The sequence below is a fragment of the Chiloscyllium plagiosum genome, unplaced genomic scaffold (genome assembly GCF_037043375.1).
Source record: "Chiloscyllium plagiosum isolate Xiang-an unplaced genomic scaffold, Cpla_swu_hap1 HiC_scaffold_25, whole genome shotgun sequence".
Lineage (NCBI taxonomy): Eukaryota > Metazoa > Chordata > Chondrichthyes > Orectolobiformes > Hemiscylliidae > Chiloscyllium > Chiloscyllium plagiosum.
Window position 1 is genome coordinate 11,763,488 of NW_028270163.1, and position 21,074 is coordinate 11,784,561.

A 21,074-nucleotide genomic window follows, 5' to 3' on the forward strand; every position below is an offset into this window, starting at 1 on the left:
GCTCCATTTACACCCACTCACCTTAACCCTTAATTTCTTTACTGTTCAATAAACTATCGATCTTTGCCTTAAACACATTCAATGAGGCAGCCTCAACTGCCTCACTGGGTGGGGAATTCCACAGATTCGCAAACCTTTGGGTGAAAAATTTCCTCCTCAACTCAGTCCCAAATCTGTTCCCCTTTATTTTGAGGCTATGCCCCCTAGTTCTAGTTTCATCCACCAATGGAAACAACCTCCCTGCTTCTATCTTATCTATTCCCTTCATAGTTTTTTAATGTTCCGATAACATCCCTCCTCATTCTTCTAAGTTCCAATGAGTTTTGTCCCAATCTACTCAGTCTCTTCTCGTAAGCCAACCTCCTCAATGCCAGAATCAACCTAGTGAACCTCCTCCGCACCCCCCTCTAGTGCCAGTACATCCTTTTTCAAGTAAGGAAACCAAAACTATACACAGTACTCCAGATGTGGCCTCACCAGCACCCTGTACAGCTACAGCATAACTTCCCTATTTTCCCACTCCATCCCTCAAGTAATGAAGGACAATATTCCATTTGCGTTCTTACTTACTCACTGCGCATTTTCACACCTTAGTGTGCGACAGGAAACCTTGTAACATTAAGTTCTTGTAGAAACATTCCCTAGGAGTCATTGTAGGATGACTGAGTGGTGTGGTGCACAATCGAGCAATGGTGCCAGACTTGCTGTTCAAGTTAAGCGTGCGCATTTTACAGATATGCCATACGCTCTCTTTCAACCCTCAGTCTCTTTGCGGGTTGAGGTAGCACCCTTCCATCTTTCTGAGCCTGGAAAGGTGGCACAGTCCCATCTCCTTTGTTGGGGTCTGTTGATGGAACTGTTGTGTGTGATCAATGGTGAGAGTATCAAGAGATATGGAATGAAGGTGAGCAAATGCTCTTTACGGAGCTACGCACACCTTGGCTCCGGCTTTCTCTAACAATTCCATTAGGATTCCTGCCTGACCTGCCTCCCCTCAAAGGCAAAACAAAACCTGGTGCCAATCACCATGGAGATAAACAGCAAAGCAAAAAGGGAAAAGGTTATGGTGAAAGATTTAGGTGCAGACAACCTGAAAGTAAAATAAAAGAAAGGCATTCACAAAGGCAAAGAACACACAGCAAGAATGTGCATTCACATAGCACCTTTCACATGCACAAGGACATCCCAAAACTCTTCAAGTCAATGAAATATTTTTGAAGTGTTGAAAGATAAACAACGTTGGCAAGGTCAGACAAATCGCAATTGGATAAATTATCGTTTATACTTGTTTTATGTCATTGTTTCAGGGCTAATTGTTTGTCAGGCCAACAAGAGAATTCCTCAGTGCTTCTTTGAATTGTCCGTTGGGATCTTTCACATTAATCTGAACAGGCAGATGGGGCCTGAGTTATTGCTGCTTGCATGAGACAGCACTTCGAACAATATAGCGGTCCACTGAAGTGTCAATGTAGATTATGCTCTCAAATCCTGGAATGGGACTTGAACCCCTTGCAGAATGCTACCAGTCAACCAGGTTGACAGCTACGCTTTGAAAAAAATGGCAGTCTGAACTCTTTGGCAGCAAGACTGTTTTATGCAGCTGTGGGTAATCTGGGTCAGGAATGCTGCTGTCTTCTGCTGTGGGGGTTTGTACATTCAATAGAGCCTCCCTCTGTCCAGTTAGGAAATGCAGCCAGGACATGGCTAATGTATTCCCCACAGTTCCCAATGCACACAGCTGTCATCTAGCATTTTGTCAAGCTGATAGCTGGGACAGTATACCCCACAAAAGAGCAATCACAGTAGTTCAGTGAATGAACATGCCTTGGGTCTCCAGAGTGACATATTACATTTCTTGGAACATTTTCAAAGATTTGTCACTGGACTAGTAACACATCATTAAGGGAAGGCAATGGCCTAATGGTATCACCATCGGACTATTAATCCAGAGATCGGGTAATGTTCTGGGGACTTGGGTTCAAATTCCACCATGGCAGATGGTGGAGTTTGAATTCAATAAAACAAAAATCTGGAATCCATTGTCAGAAAAACCAATCTAGTTCACTAATGCCCTTTAGGGAAGGAAATCTGCCATCCTCACCTGGTCTGGTCTATATGTGACTTCAGACCCACAGCAATGTGTGGTTGTCTCTTAACAGCAATTGAGGATGGGCAATAAATGTAGCCTTACCAGTGATGCCTATGAATGAATAAACTATAATGTTCTGTGGACATAGGTTTGAAATCCAACGTGGCAGATGGAGTCATTTGAATACAACAAAAATATGGAATATTATAACCATGTAACTGCCATGGATTGTTGCAAAAAAAAAGTTCACTAATGTTCTTCAGAGAAAGAAATCTGACCTCATTACCTGGTCTGGTAATTCCAATGTAGTTGACCCTTGACTACCCTCTGGGCAATGGGCAATAAATGCTGGCTGAGCCAATGACATTCACATCCCATGCACAAATAAGAAATATGCTGTCGATGGCTTTGAAATGGAACAGTTCTTGTACAGTTATTTGATACACACCTTAGTTTTAAAGGTACAGAGACTGTCAATGGAAGAATAGTGCTTTATGCACTGTTTATATTGTCCCAGTGACATGAAGAAAGGCAATGATTTTGATACTTGGCTTTCTATGACTTTTACAGCACTAGGGTGTTCACTACAGATTCAAAATTCATAAGAAGGTCTGGAACTTAGTTTAATTTTGTATTCTCGGTACATGGAGTGAATATGGTAACAAAACTGCTTCTGTAAGATGCCTAGCTTTGTACATATATGAAGAAACCTTAGTTTACAACATCACAAAGATGTGTCAGATTTAATATTTTTTGAATAGGCAAACAGAGAAACTGACAGAAAACATCTTAGATAGGCTGATTATTACCAGCATTAGAAGTTGAACAGCAGTCATGAATAACATCTCTGCTGTTTTTTTTTTCAATGGTGTATGGCCTATTCATTTACATGAGTAGGATCTTTAAATTTTTCTGTGTAGTGAATTTAAGGAGCTGACATGTACTTGGTCTATAAAGGAACTTCTGGGTTGCAGCATGGGAGCATCCATTATAGATCGTCTATAACTGCAAATACTCTGCCTCCAATTCTATACATCTGGAGCTGAGTTACTATGCTGGGGGATGGTGGACAATTAATGTCACCAGATGCTAACTGAGAGTCAGGGAAATTATGAGAGTGTGCAGTGGACAATTGCCATGCTCCCTCCATCTATTGGGGTCTTTGCAATAATCAAATCCTATTAACTCTGTAACATCTTCAATAAAAACTACCTGACACTTTGGACAACAATATTCATCCAAAAATAGTTCTCACTGGCTTTAAAAATGTACTGATACCTACAACCTCTCTTCTCAAATTATATCCATGTACAGTATATCTTGTTACTGAGCAGAAGAAAATGACATTCTGTTTTTGTTCTGCTGCTGGTTAATATAATGAAACATGGCAAGTGTATGGCACCAGGGGAGATCTTTATTACAGAATTAGAAAGGTATTGTTAATGTGCCTGTGTGCTTTGCATGGGTTTGTGCCTGCTACATGTGTACATGTGGCTAATGCATACATGTGTCTGTAAAGCTTTAGGGACACACAGGCAAATACATGCCAGTTGTAGTGCTTTCCTCTGTCTGCATATCTTTACATTACCAAGCTGGTTTATCTGTCAGATAGTAGAGTCATAGCGCATGTAAAGAGACCCTTCGGTCTAACCAGTCCATGCCAACCATGTTCCCAGACTAACCTAATCCCATTTGCTTGCATTTGGCCAATATCCCATCCCAACCTTTCCTATTCAATGTAACTGTTGTAACTGTATCCACATCCACCACTTCCTCTGGCAGTTCATACCACACATGAGCCACTGTCTGTGTAAAAAGTTGTTCCTCATGTCCTTTTTTAAATCTTTCTCCTCTCACCTTAGAAATATGCCCCCTGGGGACTCAACAAGATGGCGGCGATTCTGTAGAACTGCTGTGGACAGCTCTGCCTAACAGCCACGGCATACTGGTGTTTTTTTACCATCCCTGGCCAACTTATGTGGTGGAATCATTAGTTCAAAACCTTACAGAACACATATTTGATAATATTTGGGAGTGGGAAGGATGCCAAAGGGAAAAGGAGCAAGCAAACAGCAGCAGGGGGGACACTCCCCTGCAGCACCTACCACACCTGCAGCAGCAGCAGCCTCTCCTGAACCCCCCGGGGACCTGACAGACTCACAGGAATTGGCTGCGGCGATGGAGAGACTTACATTGAAAGTTGGGGTTGCGATTGAGAAGATCTGTGGGGAGATTTCGGGCCCTGGTCCAACCTATTGCATCCATGCTGCAGAAGCACGAGCAGGAGATCCAGGGCCTCAGGGAGAGGCTGGAGGAGGTGGACAGTCGAACGAAGGCCTCGGAAGCTGCAATGGAGTCCTCATCCAGTCAGATCCAGGTGCTGGAGCGAGAGGTGCAGGCCTTGCGAGACCATATCGACGATCTCGAAAATTGAGGCCAGAAGATAAATCTCCGAATTGTCGGGCTCCCTGAAGGTGAGGAAGGTGAGCAGCCAGTCAGCTTCTTTGAAAGCTGGCTGCCAAAGTTTTTGGGCCTTCACATGGAGTCTAGCAGGTTGCAGATTGAAAGGGCTCATTGAGTTACACTGCACAGGTCAGGCCCAGTGCAGCATCCCCACTCGGTCCTAGTGCACTTCCGCTCATATAAGGACAAGCAAAAAGTCATAGAAGCTTCCAGATCCCTGGGAAAAGTTCCGCAGGCACTGCTGTACAAGGGGTCAAAAATCATGCTTTTCCAGGATTTCTCTGCAGCTATAATTCGAAAGAGGAAGTCCTTTGATGAAGTTAAAAAGAGGCTGAGGAACCTGGGCATCCGTGCACCATGAGGTAACCCGCAGTGCTCCATTTCTGCCACGAGGACACAGTTTATACATTTGACTCAGCGGATAAAGCTAAAAACTTTATAGACACTTTAAAGCAGACGGACTGGCCTGAAGAATACAGTTAATGTTTGTTCTCTTTTCCTTCTTTCCCCATGTTTTTCCTTCCTTTTTTTATTAATTTCTTTGCCCCTAATAATTTCTTTTACGGAAAGGGGGAAAAATCCTTGGAATAAGTTATTGCTTTTTTTTAATAACTGGATTTTCTGATGGGAAATTTTGTGGATGTTCTTTGTTGTCTCCCCCTTTTTTGTTTGTTTGTTCTGGTTCTCTTTTAGCCACAAGTCGGGGTGACATGAAGCCAGGGATGGGTGGAGTGCTCGTCCTGACTTTGTCCTTTTTTCTGTTGATTTAAGGATAATTTCCTTGTTTTTTTTTCTGAGTCTAAGGCTGGACATGGTCCGGATTTGAAGGAGCTGTGAAGGAAGGGATGAGTAGGGTGAGTGCCTCCTATGTGCAGGAGCAAGAGTCTTCTATTCAAGGTTTTATAATTGGCTTTCTTGTAGTTTTTTTGGTAGCAATAGTTGTTTATAGTTATGATAGAGTAGTTTTTGTATATATAATTGTTCGACTCCATGAGTCGTTATCTATTTGTGCTTGGAGCTTTGTAAGCAGGATTCTCCCTCCCAGGGGTTCAAGGGTCTCTGAAAGGGGATATGGCTAAGTGTCTTATTAAATGGTGCACCTGGAACATCAAGGGAAGTAATTCGCCTGTTAAAAGAAAAAAAGTGCTTTCTAGCCTTAAGAGGGAAAGGGTTGATATCGCTTTGTTGCAGGAAACCCATCTTGATGATGGGGAACACCTGAAATTACAATGGGGGGGTTATGACCGAGTATTCTTTTCATTCTTTACTATTAAAAGTAGGGGAGTGGCGGTACTTATCCAGAAAAATCTTCCGTTCACATTATTAGAACAGATGAAAGATGAGCAGGGACAGTTGGTGATACTTAAAGCCCTGATACATGGAGAGGAATATGACATTTTAAATGTCGACTGAATGGTGCTGTCTCTAAGCTGAGTGCTTTTGGAACACGGCACATTATTATGGGCGGGGGGGGGGATTTTAATTGTCTTTTGGATCCGATTTTGCGTGGCCTTCAGTGACTAAGCTACAGCGGATCACGGCCCTTCAGGCTGCCTTGAATTCAATCCTGACACAAAATGCAAAGAAAGAACTTGTTTTTGCTAGGCAAAGGCTGTTCGAATATTGGGATAGGCCAGGGAAGTATTTAGCGTACCTGACTAGGAAGAAGTGTGCTCCCCACTCCATTACTGCAATCAGAAACAGCGCCGGGGTCCTTACATATGATGCTAAAAAGATTAATGAGGCTTTTCGGAGCTTTTACTCTGAATTGTATAGGTCTGAAGGTTGCGACGACAGGAGGGCTAAAATGGAGGCCTTTTTTAAGAACCTGGACCTCCCAGGGGTAACCTTGGATCAGGCCTCTCTCCTTAATGCCCCCTTGACAGTTAAGGAAATACAGGAGACAACTAAGCAACTTCAGAGGGAGAAAGCACCTGGCCCTGATGGTCTCCCAGGTGAGTTTTATAAAGTGTTTATAGTGATTCTGTCAGGGCCGATGTTGGAGATGTACAATCACTCCTATATACATGAATGCCTACCATCATCTTTGAGAGAAGCTAATATTTCCTTAATTCTTAAGAAGGGGAATGTTCCTGAGGATTGTGCCTCATACAGACCCATCTCTGTATTGAATTCAGATTTCAAGATTCTGTCCAAGATCCTGGCGCTAAGATTGGAAAGGTGTTGCCCCCTGTTATTAAAGAGGACCAGACAGTCTTTATAAGGGGCCGTAGGTCCTCTAATAATATTAGAATGTTGCTGAATGTGGTCCAAGTTTGTCAGCAACGATCGATTCAGGGGTTGGTGATTTCCTTAGATGCAGAGAAAGCATTTGACCGGGTGGAATGGCCGTATCTTTTTTATGTCTTAGACCAGTTTGGATTGGGTGGGGTCTTTGTTAGGTGGGTAGAGGTTTTATATTGCCACCCTCTGGCTGTGGTCGTCACCAATAGGGTGAAGTCTGGGAATTTTAGGATTGGTAGGGTTAGAGGGCAAGGCTGCCCCTTCTCATCGTTGTTGTTTACGTTGGTGATAGAGCTGCCGGCAGAGGCCATTCGTCAGAACTTTCACATAACCGCTCCGGAAGTGGGATCGAGAGCGCACAAGATTACACTGTATGCGGATGATGTCCTTCTGTTTTTATCAAACCCGATGACCTCTGTACCCCATTTGATACAATGTATCAATTCATTTGGGGCTATTTCAGGATATAAGATTAACTTTGCAAAATCGGAGGCTATGCCTTTGGGGAACCTTAAGGATGTGCCAGAAGTTGAAGGTGGCCCTAAGTTCCCTTTTGAATGGTCATGGGCAGGTTTCCGATACCTAGGCATTTTTATTACCCTCAAATTTGATCTGTTATTTTGGACTAACTTTGCTCACTTGCTCGACAATATTACGTGAGATCTCTGGAGATGGGAGGCTCTTCCAATTTCATGGCAGGGCCGAATATCTCTCATTAAGATGAATGTTCTTCCTCGTTTACTTTATCCCATGCATATGCTCCCTATAATGTTTCCCAGGTCAATGCTGCAGAAGCTTATGGGGTGGTTTGGTTCCTTTGTCTGGCATTGTGGGCAGCCCCTCATCAAACTTACTAAATTGCAGTTGCCTCAAGGTTGGGGAGGAGTTGATTTCCCAGACATCAGAAGGTATCAATTGAGTTCCCTGCCGTCCTTTGTCCGCGACCGGGTAGGCAACGATCCGAACTCAAATGGCTGGATATTGAGGCCTCCCAGGCAAAGTGCCCTCTTATTAACCTGTTGTTCATGGACAAGATGAGGACATTGTCATTAGTACAGTCAAGGCATGGAGGGCGATGCGTCAGAGCGAGGGTTGCTTATCCAAGACTTCGCCACTTACACCTATAGTTGGCATGCCAGGGTTCCGACCAGGCAGTGAGAGGAGTTTCTAGTTTGGGAGGCTTGTTTGGGGGGGAGGTTGTGATGTCTTTTGAGCAACTGAGCCACAAGTACGGGTTGCCCAGCAGAGACCTTTTCCATTTTTTTCAGGGTAGGGATTTCATCCAGAAGATGACTACACTTCTCACTAAGCCCTATAAGCCCGATACAGAGAGGTTGTTGCTACGTTCCACAAGCACCCTTTTGGTTAGTGCCCTCTACCGCCTGCTGGGTGGCAGGGCCTGGCAGGATATTAACCCGTTATGTGAGGTCTGGGAGCGAGAGCTAGGAGTGGCGATCTCTTCTAAAACATGGGAGAATATATGGGAGAATGCTCGAAAGATTTCAATCTGTAACAGGACATGCGCTATGCGGTTAAAAGTTCTGCACAGGGCTCATCTAGCACCAGACCGTCTGCCGAAGTTTAAAAAAGGGGCATCTTCAGTGTGCCCCAAATGTAAAATAAGTACAGGTACTCTTACCCATTGCTTCTGGACATGCCACAGGCTCTGTGTTTATTGGAGCGCGGTGGCAGGAGAGATAGGGAGGGTATTGAGGACTGAAGTCAAAGTAGACCCGATATCTCTCCTCTTAGGTCTACCGAATTTACCATCTTTAGACGGGCATGGGAAGAAACTATTTAATATTCTTGCATACTGTGCACGGAAGAATATTCTGATGAACTGGGTGTCTGAGAACCCGCCGGGCTTGCTGGGATGGCAGAAATTAATTATGGAGCACATTCCCTTGGACTTTTTTACAAACATGGTGTACCACGCAACATACCATTTTATAAGACATGGCAGCCGTACTTGAGTTATTTGGATATAGATTTGTTAGTTATTTTAACTAGGGCATTTGTTTTACCAGGATGGTTAGGTTTGTCAAGCCCTGGGCCCTGGAGGGGGTCTCCTGAGTTAATATGGATATATACACAATGCTCCCATTCCTTTGTTTGTGAGCTTAGTGCTGAGCATAACTGTTCTGTACTTTGTGGGTTTTTTTTTTGTTTTTTTTTGCTTTTCTTTCTTTTTTTGGATCTATTAGTTATTTACTCATTTATTGGTGTTGCTTTGCACAGTGTTAGGGTTTGATTTCTATTATAGGGTAGGTTAGTAGTTAGTTGACAGTAGTTGTATTGTAATTTGTTTTTTTTTTCTTTTAATTATACTGATATTTGTTATTGATCGTATTTTTCAATAATTTTATATGTTTGTAAAGTTTAAAAAATTTGCTAATAAATATATTTACCAAAAAAATGCCCCCTAATTTGAAATTTCCCCACCCTAGGGAAAAGACACCTGCCATTTGCCTTATCTATACCCCTCAGGATTTTATAAACCTCTGAAAAGGTCATCTCTCAACCTCTTACATTCCAGTGAAAAGACTCCCAGCCTATCCAGCTTTTCCCTACAACTCAAACCCTCCATTCCTGGCAACTTCCTTGGTAAATCTTTTCAAACTCTCTCAAGTTTAATAATATCCTTCCTCTAGCATGGTGGCCAGCACAAGACGATGGTGTGGATATTGTATGATTCATTGCTGAATAATGTGTTGCTGGAAAAGCACAGCAGGTCAGGCAGCATCCAAGGAGCAGGAGAATCGATGTTTCGGGCATAAGCCCGAAGTGGGCGGCACGGTGGCACAGTGGTTAGCACTGTTGCTTCACAGCGCCTAAGATCCGGGTTCAATTCCCGCCTCAGGCGACTGACTGTGTGGAGTTTGCACGTTCTCCCCGTGTCTGCGTGGGTTTCCTCTGGGTGCTCCGGTTTCCTCCCACAGTCCAAAGATGTGCAGGTCAGGTGAATTGGCCATGCTAAATTGCCCGCAGTGTTAGGTATAGGGGTGAATGTAGGGGTATGGGTGGGTTACACTTCGGCGGGTCGGTGTGGACTTGTTGGGCCAAAGGGCCTGTTTCCACACTGCTATGTAATCTTGTAATCTAATCTAATTCATTCCTGAAGAAGGGCTTATGCCCGAAACGTCGATTCTCCTGCTCCTTGGATGCTGTCTGACCCTCTACACTTTTCCAGCAACACATTTTTCAGCTCTGATCTCCAGCATCTGCTGTCCTCACTTTCTCCTCATTGTATGGTTCATTGCGTGAATACAGCAGCTCCTGCACTTTATGATGGCTCTGAAGCCTTGCTAAATTGATAATTATGGTGAATCTTTCTAGCCCACAAGATGACGCTTGTGCCTCACAACCATTAATAGGATTGATTTGTAATGTTGAATGATTTGGCCAAGAGAACGTGTGACTGGAACTCTCAGTCAATAAAATAGATCAATGTATGAGATTCACCGACAGCATTTTGTGATAACAAAGGTTCTTCGATGGTATTATGTGGATGTCTGTTTAATGTTATTGACCTTTGAAGGGCTTCCAATCACAACTAAGTAAAGCACCCATCCACAGATTAAATAAAAAACACTTACTCTGCCATTCCAAGAGTACTGGATGAACAGAAAATTCGTCCAGTTGATTATTGGATTACTCAAGCCATTGGCTTTGATCTTGACTGGAAATTCTGCTCCCTGGCCTCTGACTCCAACCCTCTCCCTGGTAACTGCCTGGGTCTGGTTTGCAAACTTGATATTTGAGCCTGAAGTGAGTATCTGGTCACATGTCCATGCCATCTTCCCTCACTTTCTAACATTACCGGATTACACTTTCCCCTCAGCTCTGCTGCTGCTACTGAAACCCTCCTCTATTCATTTGTTGTCACAAGATATCACTGCTCAAATCCTGGATGGTGTCCCACATTCTAAACTTCCAAAACAAGGGCTCATCCGAAACTCAGCTATCTACATTCCTGCACACACAAAGCCGTATTTGATTTGGTTTAGGTTCATTGCAACACGTAGTCAGGTCCTTGGTGCAAGAATACAGTGAAAAGTGTACAGTAAGGCCATTCCTGGCACCATCTTATTGACAAATTCTTTGGTACAGAAATAGAGAAATAAATAAATAAGGGAAAAGTCAACTGTTGCAGTCCTTTCTTACAGCATGGGACTGCATATGCTCGGGCACACTCTCCCCCTGCACTGGGCACACTCTCCCCTGCACTGGGCACACTCTCCCCCACACTGGGCACACTCTCCCCCACACTGGGGACACTCTCCCCCTGCGCTGGGCACACTCTCCCCCACACTGGGGACACTCTCCCCTGCTTTGGATACACTCTCCCCCACACTGGGCACACTCTCCCCTGCTCTGGGCAGACTCTCCCCTGCTCTGGGGACACTCTCCCCCTGCTCTGGGCACACTCTCCCCCTGCTCTGGGCACACTCTCCCCAAACTGGGCACATTCTCCCCAGCTCTGGGCACACTCTCCCCCGTTCTGGATACACTCTCACCCACACTGGGCACACTCTCCCCTGCTCTGGGCACACTCTCCCCCGCTCTGGGCACACTCTCCCCCACACAGGACACACACTCCTCTGCTCTGGGCACACTCTCCCCTGCTCTGGGCACACTCTCCCCTGCTCTGGGGACACTCTCCCTCTGCTCTGGGCACACTCTCCCCTGCTCTGGATACACTCTCCCCCACACTGGGCACACTCACCCCCGCTCTGGGCACACTCTCCCCCACACTGGACACACTCCCCCCTGCTCTGGACACACTCTCCCCCATACTGGGCACACTCTCCCTTGCTCTGGGCACACTCACCCTGCTCTGGGCACACTCTCCCCCGTTCTGGATACACACTCACCCACACTGGGCACACTCTCCCCCGCTCTGGGCACACTCTCCCCCACACAGGACACACACTCCTCTGCTCTGGGCACACTCTCCCCCACACAGGACACACACTCCTCTGCTCTGGACACACTCTCCCTGCTCTGGGCACACTCTTCCCCGCTCTGAGCACACTCTCCCCTGCTCTGGATACAGTCTCCCCCACACTGGGCAAACTCTCCTCTGCTCTGGGCACACTCTCCCCTGCTCTGGATACACTCTCCCCCACACTGGGCACACTCACCCCCGCTCTGGGCACACTCTCCCCCACACTGGACACACTCCCCCCTGCTCTGGACACACTCTCCCCCATACTGGGCACACTCTCCCTTGCTCTGGGCACACTCACCCTGCTCTGGGCACACTCTCCCCCGTTCTGGATACACACTCACCCACACTGGGCACACTCTCCCCCGCTCTGGGCACACTCTCCCCCACACAGGACACACACTCCTCTGCTCTGGGCACACTCTCCCCCACACAGGACACACACTCCTCTGCTCTGGACACACTCTCCCTGCTCTGGGCACACTCTTCCCCGCTCTGAGCACACTCTCCCCTGCTCTGGATACAGTCTCCCCCACACTGGGCAAACTCTCCTCTGCTCTGGGCACACTCTCCCCTGCTCTGGGCATACTCACCCCTGCTCTGAGCACACTCACCCTGCTCTGGGCACACTCTCCCCCACACTGGGCACACTCTCCCCTGCTCTGGGCACACTCTCCCCCACACTGGGTGCACTCTCCCCTGCTCTGGGCACACTCTCCCCCATACTGGGCACACTCTCACCCACACTGGGCACACGCACCCTGCTCTGGGCACACTCTCCCCCACACTGGGGACACTCTCCCCTGCTCTGGGCACATTCTCCCCTGCTCTGGGCACATTCTCCCCCACACTGGTATCACTCTCACCTGCTCTGGGCACACTCTCCCCTGCTCTGGGCACATTCTCCCCCACACTGGGCAGACACACCCTGCTCTGGGCACACTCTCCCCCACACTGGGCACACACACCCTGTTCTGGATACACTCTCCCCCACACTGGGCACATTCTCCCCTGCTCTGGGCACATTCTCCCCCACACTGGGCACACACACCCTGCTCTGGGCACACTCTCCACCACACTGGGCACACTCTCCCCTGCTCTGGGCACACTCTCCCCCACACTGGGCACACTCACCCCCGCTCTGGGCACACTCTCTCCCACACTGGGCACACTCTCCCCCACACTGGACACACTTTCCCCACTCTGTGCACACTATTCCCTGCTCTGGGCACACTCTCCCCTGCTCTGGGTACACTCTCCCCCACACTGGGCACACTCTCCCCTGCTCTGGGCACACTCTCCCCCACACTGGGCACACTCTCCCCTGCTCTGGATACAGTCTCCCCCACACTGGGCACACTCTCCCCTGCTCTGGATACACTCTACCCCACACTGGACAAACTTTCCCCCGCTCTGGGCACACTCTTCCCTGCTCTGGGCACACTCTCCCCTGCTCTGGGCACACTATCCCCCACACTGGGCACACTCTCCCCTGCTCTGGGCACACTCTCCCCCATACTGGGCACACACTCCCCCACACTGGGCACACTCTCCCCCACACTGGGCACACTCTCACCTGCTCTGGATACACTCTCCCCCACACTGGGCACACTCTCCCCTGCTCTGGATACAGTCTCCCCCACACTGGGAACACTCTCCTCTGCTCTGGGCACACTCTCCACCACACTGGACACACTTTCCCCCGCTCTGGGCACACTCTTCCCTGCTCTGGGCACACTCTCCCCTGCTCTGGGCACACTCTCCCCCACACTGGGCACACTCTCCCCTGCTCTGGGCACACTCTCCTCCACAATGGGCACACTCTCCCCTGCTCTGGGCACACAACCCCACACTGGGCACACTCTCCCCCACATTGGGCACACTCTCCCCTGTTCTGGGCACACTCTCACCCACACTGGGCACACACACCCTGCTCTGGACACACTCTCCCCCACACTGGTATCACTCTCACCTGCTCTGGATACACTCTCCCCTGCTCTGGGCACATTCTCCCCCACACTGGGCACACACACCCTGCTCTGGGCACACTCACCCCCACACTGGGCACACTCTCCCTGCTCTGGGCACACTCTCCCCTCCTTTGGGCACACTCTCCCACACTGGGCACACACACCCTGCTCTGGGCACACTCTCCCCCACATTGGGCACACTCTCCCCTGCTCTTGGCACACTCTCCCCTGCTCTGGATACAGTCTCCACCACACTGGGCATGCTGTCCCTGCTCTGGGCACACTCTCCCCCACACTGGGCACACTCGCCCTGCTCTGGGCACACTCTCCCCCGCTCTGGATGCACTCTCCCCCACACTGGGCACACTCTCCCCTGCTCTGGATACACTCTCCCCCATACTGGGCACACTCTCCCCTGCTCTGGATACAGTCTCCCCCACACTGGCAACACTCTCCTCTGCTCTGGGCACACTCTCCCCTGCTCTGGATACACTCTCTCCCACACTGGGCACACTTTCCCCGCTCTGGGCACACTCTTCCCTGCTCTGGGCACACTCTCCCCTGCTCTGGGCACACTCTCCCCCACACTGGGCACACTCGCCCTTCTCTGGGCACACTCTCCCCCACACTGGGCACACTTTCCCCCGCTCTGGGCACACTCCTCCCTGCTCTGGGCACACTCTCCCCTGCTCTGAGCACACTCTCCCCCACACTGGACACACTCTCCCCCACACTGGACACACTCTCCCCCGCTCTGGGCACACTCTTCCCTGCTCTGGACACACTTTTCCCGCTCTGGATACACTCTCCCCCACACTGGGCACACTCTCTCCTGCTCTGGGCACACTCTCCCCCATACTGGTCACACTCTCCCCTGCTCTGGGCACACTCTCCTCTGCTCTGGGCACACTGTCCCCCACACTGGGCACACTCGCCCTGCTCTGGGCACACTCTCCCCCGCTCTGGGCACACTCTCCCCCACACTGGGCACACTCTCCCCTGCTCTGGATACACTCTCCCCCATACTGGGCACACTCTCCCCTGCTCTGGGCACACTCTCCCCTGCTCTGGGCACACTCTCCCCCGCTCTGAGCACACTCTCCCCTGCTCTGGATACACTCTCTCCCACACTGGACACACTTTCCCCTCTCTGGGCACACTCTTCCCTGCTCTGAGCACACTCTCCCCTGCTCTGGGCACACTCTCCCCTGCTCTGGGCACACTCTCCCCTGCTCTGGGCACACTCTCCCCCACACTGGGCACACTCTCCCCTGCTCTGGGCACACTCTCCCCTGCTCTGGGCACACTCTCCCCTGCTCTGGGCACACTCTCCCCTGCTCTGGGCACACTCTCCCCTGCTCTGGACACACTCTCCCCCACACTGGACACACTCTCCCCCGCTCTGGGCACACTCTTCCCTGCTCTGGACACACTTTTCCCGCTCTGGATACACTCTCCCCCACACTGGGCACACTCTCCCCTGTTCTGGGCACACTCTCACCCACACTGGGCACACACACCCTGCTCTGGGCACACTCTCCCCCACACTGGGCACACTCTCCCTGCTCTGGGCACACTCTCCCCTCCTTTGGGCACACTCTCTCCCACACTGGGCACACACACCCTGCTCTGGGCACACTCTCCCCCACATTGGGCACACTCTCCCCTGCTCTTGGCACACTCTCCCCTGCTCTGGATACAGTCTCCACCACACTGGGCACGCTGTCCCTGCTCTGGGCACACTCTCTCCCACACTGGGCACACTCGCCCTGCTCTGGGCACACTCTCCCCCGCTCTGGATGCACTCTCCCCCACACTGGGCACACTCTCCCCTGCTCTGGATACACTCTCCCCCATACTGGGCACACTCTCCCCTGCTCTGGATACAGTCTCCCCCACACTGGGCACACTCTCCTCTGCTCTGGGCACACTCTCCCCTGCTCTGGATACACTCTCTCCCACACTGGGCACACTTTCCCCGCTCTGGGCACACTCTCCCCCACACTGGGCACACTCGCCCTTCTCTGGGCACACTCTCCCCCACACTGGGCACACTTTCCCCCGCTCTGGGCACACTCCTCCCTGCTCTGGGCACACTCTCCCCTGCTCTGAGCACACTCTCCCCCACACTGGACACACTCTCCCCCACACTGGACACACTCTCCCCCGCTCTGGGCACACTCTTCCCTGCTCTGGACACACTTTTCCCGCTCTGGATACACTCTCCCCCACACTGGGAACACTCTCTCCTGCTCTGGGCACACTCTCCCCCATACTGGTCACACTCTCCCCTGCTCTGGGCACACTCTCCTCTGCTCTGGGCACACTGTCCCCCACACTGGGCACACTCGCCCTGCTCTGGGCACACTCTCCCCCGCTCTGGGCACACTCTCCCCCACAATGGGCACACTCTCCCCTGCTCTGGATACACTCTCCCCCATACTGGGCACACTCTCCCCTGCTCTGGGCACACTCTCCCCTGCTCTGGGCACACTCTCCCCCACTCTGAGCACACTCTCCCCTGCTCTGGATACACTCTCTCCCACACTGGACACACTTTCCCCTCTCTGGGCACACTCTTCCTTGCTCTGAGCACACTCTCCCCTGCTCTGGGCACACTCTCCCCTGCTCTGGGCACACTCTCCCCCACACTGGGCACACTCTCCCCTGCTCTGGGCACACTCTCCTCCACAATGGGCACACTCTCCCCTGCTCTGGGCACACTCTCCCCTGCTCTGAGCACACTCTCCCCCACACTGGACACACTCTCCCCCACACTGGACACACTCTCCCCCGCTCTGGGCACACTCTTCCCTGCTCTGGACACACTTTTCCCGCTCTGGATACACTCTCCCCTACACTGGGCACACTCTCTCCTGCTCTGGGCACACTCTCCCCCATACTGGTCACACTCTCCCCTGCTCTGGGCACACTCTCCTCTGCTCTGGGCACACTCTCCCCCGCCCTGAGCACACTCTCCCCTGCTCTGGATACACTCTCCCCTACAGTGGGCACATTCTCCCAGCACTGGGCACACTCTCAATTGCCAATGGCAAGGACAGGAATGTTACGGGAAAGGGACTTGGTGCGTGCCAGGAGTTAAGCAGCAAATGTTTGGTTGACTTCAATATTGGATTCCTGTGTGCTCAGTGCCGAGGTGATACTGTGGGAGCAGGTCAGGAAGCCATTGTGAGTGATCCTCCTGTTATGATTAGATTGATAAGAATGGAACCAGTCTCACCCAGCTGGAAGATCCTTCAGGAAGGATGTTGCGTTAGAGGGTTGCAAAATAGTCAAGAGGGACAAGAAGGGGGATGTTTACCTTTGTCACAGTTACATATGATGTCATGTATGACTTTCAGAAGATCTATTTTGACACTAGGCAGGGGCAGAAACTTTACTGAGGGAATTTGAACCTTGATTTGGGAGGTGACCACACTTTCGAGGAAATTGGTGGGAGAAGGAAGGTCGGTGGTGACAGGGTAGTCTGCCAGGAGAACGGCATCAAGGGTTGACTTTTTGAGAAGGAGGTCAAGTCGGCAGACTTAATGAAGAGAAGAATAGGTAACTATAGAGAGGGACCATTAATAACCTCAAATAACACAGAAGTGGTCTCCCCTCATATTTATCCTTCAACCACTATCACTCAACCAGTTTCTCAGGTCATTGTCCTGTGATTTGCTCTGTGTATTTTCAACAATACACCGTTGGGGGTACATTTAAACAATCCATCATTAGGGGTAAAGCACTTTGAGAAAGCTTAATGTTGTTGAATACAATTGTTTCTTTATTTATTTAATTGAACAATGCTCACTTCAAAGTTGCTTATCCGTTTTGTGTTTGGGGCACAATGACAGTAGACTGTTTATCATTCCAACAACTGCTGATCCATTCATGTACTTTCCAAACTCACAGCTATGCCTGTGCTCTGCCAAGGCTTCTACACGGCAGCCACCACAATAACATGCTGTACTGTCCACAAATGTGGTGAGCAACAAACACTCTCTGCTGTTTACAAGGTAACCTGCTAAAAGCGACAGGATATATAATTACATGCGGACTTGCATCTGTATTCTACATTTACACATTGTGTCGCTGATACCTGTGTGTATTGCACATACATAGCTGCATGTGAACACAAGTATCTGAAGTGATTATAGATACAATATGCTGAATATATGATATGTTTCCGTGTGCATATCTTCTGAATTCTTGCGTAATTTATGTACCATTTGTAGTTGTGGACATTAATGTGTAATCCAGTTACACTCTGTCCACTGAGCTCCGATCACAGGAATATTAATTGTTGTAGTGAGTGATATTGGCTGCAATAGCATAATGATTATGTCACTGGGCAAGCAATCCAAAGAGCTGGAATAATTGCCTGGAGACATGAGTTCAAATCCCTTTATGGTAACTTGGAAATTTTAATTCAATTAATTTGATGAACATGAAATTTTTTTTAAAAATTAATATCAGGAATCATGGGTGAGAAATCACCAGATTGTGGCAAAAATCCATATGATTCACTCTTGTTCCCTCGGGAAGGAAATCTGCTGTTCAAAATGGCCTGACCAAAAGGCCTCACCAGATCCACTGCAGCGTGGTTGATTACAGACTGCCCTCTGAAATGGTCTCACAGCCATTTAGTTATTTGAAACCATGACAGGAAATTCTGACCAGAATTTTTGTTTTAATTCACCCACAAGACACGGGTGTTGCTGCCTGGGCCTAGGACATGACACTGAGGAACTCCTGCAGAGTCACCATGGTAGGGGAATGGCCCTGGGTGGGATACTCTCCGGAGGGTCGGTGTGGACTTGTTAGGGATTCTGTGATGATTTCTATGATCTGTGATATCCTGGAGCTGAGATGACTGACCTCCAACAACCACAACCATCTTCCTAAGTGCCAGGTATGACTCCAACCAGAGGAGAGTTTGCACCTTGATTCCCGTTGATTTGAGCTTTGCCAGAGAGATTTACTGCCTCCCTCAGTCAAATGTGGCCTTTAAGTCAAGGGCTGTCTCTCTCACCTCACCTCAGGAATTCAGCTCTTTTGTCCATATTTGAACCAAGGCTGTAATGAGTTCAGGAGCTGAGTGGTTATTATGGAGTGGGTGCTGCCTGGTAACACTGGTGATGACACTTTCCATCTCTTTACAGCTACAACATGGGACAACACATATGCTAAAGTATGGAGGCAGCATGCTATAAACAGTGTCGAGAGTTTGGTGCTGGAAAAGCACAGCAGGTCAGGCAGCACCCGAGGAGCAGGAGAATCAACGTTTCAGGCAAAAGCCCTTCATCAGGAATGAGGCTGGGAGCCTCAGAGGGTGGAGCGATAACTGGGAGGGGGTGGGGCTGGGGCGAAGGTAGCTGAGAGTGGGCTAGGTAGATGGAGGGGACGGCAATGGTGATAGTTCAGAGAGGAGGCTGGGGCAGATAGGTGGGAAGGAAGATGGACAGGTAGGGCAGGTCATAACGGTGGTGCCGAGTTGGAAAGCTACCATGTGGCCCAGTGGTTAGTACTGCTGCTTCATAGCACCAGGGACCCAGGTTTGATACCAGCTTCAGGCTACTGTCTGTGTGGAGTTTGCACATTCTCCCCGTGTCTGCGTGGGTATCCTCCGCATGCTCCGGTTTCCTCCCACAGTCCAAAGATGTGCAGATCAGGTGAATTAGCCACGCTAAATTGCCCATAGTGATAGGTCCATTAGTCAAAGGGAAATGGGTTTGGGTGGGTTATTCTTTGGAAGGTCGGTGTGGACTTGTTAGGCCAAAAGGCCTGTTTCCACACTGCAGGTAATCTAATCTGATTACCATAGTCACATCTCCTTTCTCACAGTCACATCCTGAGGCAGACTCACTATCACAGCTATATCTCCTTTCTCACTTCCATTGTCAGGGAGATGCACTTTTGCAACTCATCACTTTCCTTCCAAATGTATATCCTCTATCATCCAGATGAAGAAGGGCAGCAAGTCAATGGGAACCCTTGAGGCCACACATTATTATGACCCAGGGAGTTTTTCCCATCCCTCCACTATCATTGACACACAAACTTGGAGCTCCCTCCATTAATAGCACCATGAGTGTACCTACATTACAGTGACAATGAGAAAGCAGCTGACCACCACCACAACCACAATCATGGCACGGTGGCTCAGTGGTTAGCACTGCTGCCTCACAGCTCCAGGGACCCGGGTTCAATTCCAGACAGGTAGGACAGGTCATGGCAGTGGTGCCGAGTTGGAAAGCTACCATGTGGCCCAGTGGTTAGTACTGCTGCCTCATGTCACCAGGGACCCAGGTTTGATTCCAGCTTCAGGCTACTGTCTGTGTCAAGTTTGCACATTCTCTCTGTGTCTGTGCGGGTTTCCTCTGGGTGCTCCGATTTCCTCCCACAGTCCAAAGATGTGCAGGTTAGGTGAATTGGCCATGCTAAATTGCCCATAGTGTTCAGGGATGTGTAGGTTAGGTTCATTTGTCAGGAGTAAATGTAGGGGAATGGGTCCGGGTGGGTTACTCTTTGGAAGGTCGTTGTGGACTTGTTGGGCCGAAGGGCCAGTTTCCACACAATAGGGATTCTAATTCTTCTCAAGTTGGGCCCTAAACATTGGCCTTACCTTGCCAGCAATTCCCACACCTCATGAACAAATTTTAAAAAAAGAATTCATAAAGTCAGACTATAGCATTCTCTGTTAAATGTTGAGTCACTTTTTTTTAGATTCACACTCTTTAGAACACCTCCATCTACACAAGGTAACAGCCACATTTCAGAATAATGTTGCTACATTTATTTACAGACCTGCAATTCTTTGAGAATCCTCCGCATTGTTGAACCTGCTGCTGTTTATAGTGCTGAGTGCAAGGAAGGAACAGGTAACTTAGCAATGAATTAACTGCCTAGGGATCCTCAGTGCAATAACAGATAGGCAGCAGTGAGCAAGTTGTCAATTGTTGAGAAGGGAAACAATTCTCCCACGATTGGGCGTTACCAAAAGCTGCTCCGTGTCACTCTTAATCCTTGTGCATGGCAAAGCTTTCAATCCCTTCAAGGTGCGATGTGCTGCCAGAGTCGGCAGCACATGCTGTTATGTTGTTCAGTGTCAAGGCTCATCAATATGAAATAAAAATTCTGGGCTTTCGTTGGAATTCATTACCAAATGACGACAGACGAGTAAGAAAAAATATCAGTGCATTCTTTCTTTCTCAAGATAAGCAAACTGCTGAAATGTTAACTATTGAAACCAGTGTGAGGACTGAGGAACACAGCACTTCCCCATTTTGGAAATCTTTTGACGTTTGAGTACTGTTTTGTTCCCCAAAACCGAACCCTCACTTCAAACCACAGAGAT